Source organism: Capsicum annuum, chromosome 11, assembly GCF_002878395.1.
Source record: "Capsicum annuum cultivar UCD-10X-F1 chromosome 11, UCD10Xv1.1, whole genome shotgun sequence".
Taxonomy (NCBI): Eukaryota; Viridiplantae; Streptophyta; class Magnoliopsida; order Solanales; family Solanaceae; genus Capsicum; species Capsicum annuum.
The window spans coordinates 32,521,086-32,529,176 of NC_061121.1; positions in this window are offsets into that span (position 1 = coordinate 32,521,086).

The following is an 8,091-nucleotide window of genomic DNA, read 5'->3' on the forward strand; positions in this document are numbered from 1 at the left end:
TTTAAGTTTGGCATCCCAAACTTTTACATGATCAATGAGTAGAAACACGATAAACAGGCTCTACAACACCAAAAAATGCCCCCAAATTATCAATTTCAACCAGTACCTATTAATAGGAGTAATATTTTAAAGTCACTATGTTCATTTATTTTTTAACGGAGGTGTCAAATCAAAAAGTGACAAATAATTTTAAATGGATGGAATATTAGGTCTCAAAAAAATAATTTGACGAATAAGTGACTAATTTTAATTATAAAATATGAAAAAGAATTATTTTCTTTTCTTGGTAAGCTGAAAATGGAAAATAAAAATAAAAATCTATCTGAAATAGTGGACAAGTAAAAATGAACAGAGAAAATAACTTAGATCATAATAAGTAAAATTCAAATTTTAAAATTAAACAAATTTAATTAATGACTAGTACATGAGCAATTAAGAAAATCACTTCTCAGTTACTTTCCCATTCACTTTTACTTGTCACTATTTTCCTAGTTGAATTTTTATTTTTACTTATCACTTTGACATATCAAGAAAAGACAAAAAAATAAAAAAATTTGCCCTTAACATTAATTACCTATTCTCCAAAACATTTTCAAAATGTATAAAACCTCCAAAATGCTCTAAAAACCCTTGTTGTCAAAACCTTATTTTGAGCTGAGATTATCGGATGCATGGTCGTCGTGGCAGCCATTGGCCAGCCTCTGCCTTTGGAGGTTGGTCCAACATTACCTATAAGGATTGAGGAGCTCCTAAAAATATTGTATGACAGTACAATAAAACCTAGTAAGCCTCAATACAAACAATTACCATTGAAAAAAATAGCGTATTTTCATGGGAAATCAAGAATTGTCTAGGAGGACGATAAGGTGCAACAAATGATAATAAATGAAGATTTTCAATACACAGTTATAGGGAAATTCTCATACGGATGGCTAGAGATTCAATATCTGAGATGATTAATTCCAAAGAATATGATTTGAAAGGAGAAGTGAATATTGAGCTACGCAGTAATCGTCATATTCTGATAAGGGCATTAAGATTGGAGGACTATGTTTATCTTCTATTGAAGCCTCAATTTTACATTACGCAAAACTATTGGTCATATCTGATACACACTCTCAAATGGGATCCATTGTCTAATTCAAATGAGGAAATATCTATTGCAGTTGCATGGATATCTTTTCTAGCTTTACCTCTTAAATTTTTTGAAAAAGAGGTAGTTTTCTCCTTAGCAAATGCAGTAGGAAAACCTTTACAAGTGGAACTTGCCACCCAGAACAAAACAAGACCTAGTTATGATAGGATCAAAGTGGAGGTTAGACCTTTTGGGTGATTTTCCAAAAAGAATTAAGGTTGGAATGCGGATGAAGAGTGAAAAAATTAAGGAGAAATGGATTAATATAAGGTACGACTATGTCGCTAAATATTGCAAGACATGTAAACTACAAAGGCATAGTAAGAAAGAATATTTCATAATTCATCCAGAACTATATCCTAAGGAGGAGGAAAAAAAAGGAAAATAAAAAGGATGAAGGTATTGAGAACATACAAAAGAAGGAGGGGGAAGTTTAGAAAAATAAGATAAATGAAAGGCTCCTTATAGTGAAGAGAGGGTTTTCTGGGAACAAAAAAAAAGGATATATAGAAGAGGAAAATATCAAAGGATGGGTAGTTATGAATGGAACCCAAGAACCTTGATGAAGAACAAAGAACTGGATACAGATAATAAGTTTAGTAATTTGGAAGACAATTATGTAGAAAGGGATGTAGTCAAGACTCAAGTTTCTAATCCATCAGAGAAGCAGGATCAAGGAAATAATGGTTATAATAAAGGTAAACAAAAAGTGGAAGCAATAATGCAGAAGGGACAAACAGAGCATACAGGAGAGACTAGTAGTCGGGGGAATCAACATGATGTCCATAGTACCATTAAAAATAGTATTGCTCATGAGGATACAACAAAGGAGACAGATAAAATAGACATATTACTGAGAGTGATAATCAATAATCATCTAAGGAGATAGAACAACCAGACAATATTGTAACAGTAATCAAAAGGTAAAATCAAAAGTTGGAGATCAAAAAGATGAAGTTAACTTCTAGAATAAAGGATTAGCAACTCCTAAAATCAATTCATTGTCAGAAAAAAGAGAAGAGAGACAAGAAGAATATAGAGAAGGATGAAAGTAGAGATTTGAATACTGAACAAGTCAGTAGAGAATAGGAATTGTAACCTAGACAGATTGAAAGTCTGAAAGTGAAGGCAAGGAAAGGTACAAAGGAAAATCTACCAATGTCATAAATGAATACAAGGAGAAAGAAGGGGTCCTCTTTTACTACTGGTCAATGATTAATAATGTCATTTTTTTAGAATATAAGGTCTGTGAAAACTCAAAAGTCTTTTGGGAGATTAGTAGACCTATATAAGAGGCATCATTATTCTTACATAGCTTTATTAGAACCTTTTCCAAACCCAGATGAGATGGAGAGTTGTAGGAAAACACTTGGTATGCCAAATGCTAAGGTAAATAGTTCAACAAAAATCTAGGTTTTCTGGGAGAAGGAACGGGAAGAAAAAGGTTCAACAAATTCTATTCAGCAACTAACCAAGCAGTATCAGTTGAGAGGAACTACTGAATTTTTCTATATATCAACAGCGTATGCAATATTTTATTGAAAGCATAGAGCTTTGCGAGGATCTAGAGAATATTGCTGAACAAATTCATTCCACTTGGCTTTTGGGAGGAGACTTTAAAGTAATCTTAGATGATTCAGAAAAGTTACGAGATCTTTCAGTTACTCTATATAAAATAGAGGATTTTGCAAGATGTATGTCTGTTTGTGCTTTAAGTGGATTAAAATTTTCAAGAAGTAGTTATACATGGTGGAATCAAAGAATTAAAGAGGATAGTATATTCAAATGGTTTGATAGGGTGTTTGGGAATAATGAATTTATGCAACTTTAGGCTAATAGTGATGTTTGTCACCTTATAAGGCAAGGGTCGAGTACGCACCTTAACATTTGGTTTGTAACAACTCTCAAGAGAATGTGGTAAAGCCTTTAAGATTCCTAAATTTCTATGTTAAGAATGTATAGTATAGGAAGATTGTAGAGGAAGCCTGGTCAGGGGAGGTAAAAGCTTCTCCTTTTACTTTAGTGCATACTAAACTAAAAAGGGTGAAAAATTCTCTTAGGCATTGGATTAAGGAAAATTTTGGCAATATTTTTACAGAATTTCCACTTTGAAGGATGTTGTCAAGGCTAAGGAAATTCAGGTGGAAGTTTCCCCCACTGATGCTAATAGAGCTAAACTTAGCAAGGCTAAGGAAGATTTGAAGAGATACCTTTACACAGAGGAGGATTATTAGAAAGAAAAGGCTGGAATGAAATAGTTTTTGTATAGGGATAGGAATACCAATTTCTTTCACACTTATGTGAAGGGTAGAAGGAGGAAAATATTGGGGTAGGAAATTCAGTCTAGGTAAGGATATTTCATATGTACTACTCAGAATATAGGGGATAAAACAATGAATCTGTTTAAGGACCAGTCCAAGAAATCACATAATGACCTTGATAGTGACTTGCTACAAAATATTAACAAGCTTATTAATAAAGATCAGAATGAGCAGATAGAAATGATACCTACTAAGGATGAAGTGAAATAGGTGGTTTTTGTCTTAAACAACCTTGTTTTATGGTTAGGAGCTTCCGAGATTTATGATTCATACAAATCTAGTATTGATTCCTAAGAAGGAGAAGGTAAAGACTTTTGGATATTTGAGACTTATCAGTCTTAGTAACTTTGTTAATACGATATTATCTGGATTGATACATGAAATTTTTGTGAAGTTTCTTCTTGGAATTATTTCCACTAATCAAACAGGCTTTATGAAAGGTAGGAGCATATAATCGGGAATCATGGAAGGTTTTAGTCAAGGTACTGAGGAGATTTGGAAGGTTGTGAGATTTATAGGTAGTAACTGGTATTCTATTTTGATAAATGGATAATCTTTTGTTTTTTTCCAATCTTCTAGAGGGCTGAGGTAAGGTGATCCTTTATCCCCCACTTTGTTTATAATTATTGCATAGGTATTATCAAGAAGCTTTAATAGGTTGTTTAAATCCTTTTTTGATAGGGTATGGGATGCCTAAGTGGAGCCCAAATATAAATCATCTATATTATGTAGATGATACTATCTTATTTTGCTCAGGACATCCTGGTTCTATGAAGAAAATGATAAGGATTCTAAGGGATTATGAATATGTGTCAGGGAATATTGTTAATTTGGCTAAGAGATTATTCTATCTACATGAGAAGACTCCAGCAAGAATTGGTAATTGAATTAGAAGAATTACTAAAATTTCTCAGGGTAGTTTTCCTTTTATTTATATTGGATGCCTAGTTTTTATGGGAGAAAGAAGAAGGTCCAGTTTAGGAAATAATCAAGAAGGTGATGAAGAGATTTAGTCTATGGCAATATAAGCTCCTTAACTTTTGGAGGCAGGTATGTACTTATTGCTCATGTGTTACAGTCTATGCCTACATATTTATTGTAAATTGTGATCTCACCAAAGGGTTTCATTAATTATTAGCATAAGATTTTTGCGAAAATTTTCTAAGACAATTCTACTGGAGATAAAAATAAGCACTGGGTATCTTGGGATAATATGTGATATCCGAAAGAAGAGGGATGTATTGGATTTAGATCTTTGCATATAATGAATAAAGTACTGTGTGCCTAGATATGGTGGAACTTTAGAACATCTACTACTTCTCTATGAGGGTGAATTTATGTGGAATAAATATTGCAAGAAGATGCTTCCCATTATAGCTAAGGGTTATAGAACTTCTCATGTATGGGGGAGTTTAGTAGAGGTAAGAGAAGAGAGATAACATAATATTTGGTACTTGAAGTCTTGAAATTCTAGTTTTTGATTTGATAATTGAACTGGTCAAGGTGCTTTATACTATGGGGAGAATGATACTACAGAAAAAGAAAAACTGGAGGTTGGAGACTTTGAAGAGATTGGTGTTTGGAACAGGAATAAATTAAGAAGCAAAGTGTCAGGAGATATGGTTAAATACATTGTGTAAAATATTAAGACACCTACTTAAGGACAAGAAGCTGATAAACCATGGTGGACAGGAACAATAATGGAATCTTTACTGTTAAGTCTACATGGGAGATTCTAAGAAGCAAAAGAGAGAGGAAGGAGGAATTCTGATATATATGGACCAAGAGACTTTCTCTTAAGTTGAATTTCTTTCTATGGAAGGTCTGGAGGTGGATAATTGCAACAAATGATAATCAAAAGAGATTAAGGATCAATATTATTTCTAGGTGCCGATGTTGTGAGAAGAAAAAGGAGGAGACCATGGCATATCTTTTTCCAATAGCCCCTATAGTTAAAAAGCTATGGAGGTAGTTTGACTTTTGTAGGTATAGACATAGAAGACATAATTGAGCTATATCAAATCATTCATACATGGTGGAAAATGAAGGTATCCTCAAAATTTGATGTAGTATATAGAGCTATGTCGACAATTATCATGTGAAGTCTATGAAAAATAAGAAATTGGATCAAACATAGAGGAAAATAGAGTTTAAAGATCTGATATGGCAAGTGCAAGATTTGATAAGAAAATTGATCAAGTGTCTGTATCCATGGATGAGAATTGGAATAGAGGTATGTCAAAACATAGTTTGTATTTTGACAAGTTACAAATCAAGGCTATACTATCATAATGTCACTTGGAATTTCCTAGAAAGAAATATGTTGAAATGTAATACAAATAGGGCTTGTAAAGGAAACCCAAGGTTAGGATCTGCTATTTTTTGCATCAGAAATGATGTAGGAGATTTGATTTTTGCCAATTTTGAAGCTTTAGGGGAAACTTAATATTGAGGCTAAGGCAATGGCAATTAAGAAGGCTATGTCAGTGTGTCAGGAGCATAATTACTTAGGAGTCCTGATTGATACTGTATGGAAATGATTAACAATCAGTGAAGAGTACCATGGGCTCTAATAGAAGTGTAATATCCCATAAGATTCCAAGCTCGATTCAGCCTTTAGTTGCATCCTTAAAGGGGGGGCCAAGGCTTGAAACTTTCACTAAGTGCTAAGGACTTAGTCATTTCAAGATCCCAAAACTTTACAAACTTTATTTTTTGACCTTCCCGACCCTGATACGTTGATTTTTGAGTTAAAATTTTTTTAGGGTTGTTAAAGGTATGCTCGAAAGAGTTCAGTAATTCTGTGCGTTTTTGCTAGAAAAGGTACAAATCTCTCACGATAAGCCCGCAACACACTGGTCATTTAACCAGAGAAAGGTCCACGATGTAGGGGTGGCTCTATCGGAGAAAGGTTCACAATGCAGGGGCCATTCCAACGGAGTAAGGTATGCGGTACGAAGAGTGGCTTCATCGGAGGAAGGTTTGCGGCGCAGGGATCATTCCACTGGAGCATGGTCTACGACGTGCTAGTATTGTGCATCCAACTTCTCGGTTAATGAATCAAGGGGAAATTCGATCTTTTTCCCTTAATCTAAGTCATCCATTTCATGATTTTAATAGTTTAAGGAGAATTATTTACCCATCACCCACAAAATTACTCACTCAAAACCCTTCCCATTTCCCAAGAACAAAGTTCAAGCTTTTTTCTCCCAAAAACACAAGGATTTAAGTTTTGAATACAAGATTTCTTCAAGAATCCGTCCAATTAAAGTATATGGTTTATTCATCAATGGGTTCCTTTCACCCATTAAGTCTAAAAATCCTCTCTTTAATTTAAAGTATGAACTTTTCCTTCATTATGAATTTTTACATGTTCAAGATGAGTGTAATCCATGCTTCTCCTTAGTAATTTGAATTTAATCCATGTCCTCCTATGATTCCATGTAAATTAGGTTATGTAATGCTTTAAATTTCAAGTTCCTGTGTATATTTAAATTGATTCCATGTTAATTCATCCAATTCATGCATTAATCCAAGTGTGTATATTACCTACCCATGCTTAACTCATTTCCATGTTCCATCTCATGAAATTCATCAGTTCAATGTAATGTCTTATGTTTTGGGTCTTTGAACTATGATGTTAAATCACTGTTTTACCATTGTTATCAAAGTTTGTAATTATTCAGTGTTAGCGGGTTATGAACAATCGATATTTATGTGTTCACTTACATTTCAGAACTTCCAAGTAACGAGTCAATTAAACCTTGAATCTTATTATTTACTCAATTGTTATGATTATGTTGAGCACTATCAGTTGTTTTCAGTTGAACTTAAGTCAGTACCAGTGTCAGTTCAGTTGGGAGTAGGATTTAGCACCGAGTGAACCCAGGGATGGGGGCTCACCTGCCAGTAGAGGGTGTGACCCTTAGCAGAAATCCTTGAGTTCTAAAACTACATAGATAATGTAGGTTTGAGATGTCTTCCTGCTAGATATGGGTTGACACATATATCATAGGAGAACGTTCCAGTAAAGGGTGACTCCCTAGTCCTTTGGAACACTAGTTTAGTGGATCCACACAACAATATGTTAGTACCCGTGGCAAGGTATTGACACCCTTCCAACTTGGTTTATAGTTTGGACCCCAATTAGCTTAGATTGGGGCATGTCAGTTACATGATAACTCCTATAATTTCAGTTAGTGTTCAGTGTATCTCAGTTCAGGTTTGCTTGACCAAGGAATTCAGATTTTCAACTGTTCAGATATTCAGATCATTTCAGTACATGCTTTACTTGGTCTTGCATTCTCAGTTTTACATGTTCTTGTATTCACGTTTAGTTGCCATATTTATTTTAGTTAGTCCTTACCTTACGTACCAGCATATTTAAAATACTAATTGCATACCTTTCTCTTGTGTTATGTTGTCTTATAACATAGGTTCTGACACGTAGTTTCCCAACATCCCTAGATAGCTCAGTAGTTCCCCATAGCAGTATTGGTGAGTTCTCATCCATCGAGGACATGTCATGTTATTCCAATTATTTCAGTATTCCTTTATGTTCAGTTTAGTTAGAGTTAGTTAGGGGTTTGTCTCATCAACTTCATATGTTTAGAGGCTTTCAGACAGACAATCTAG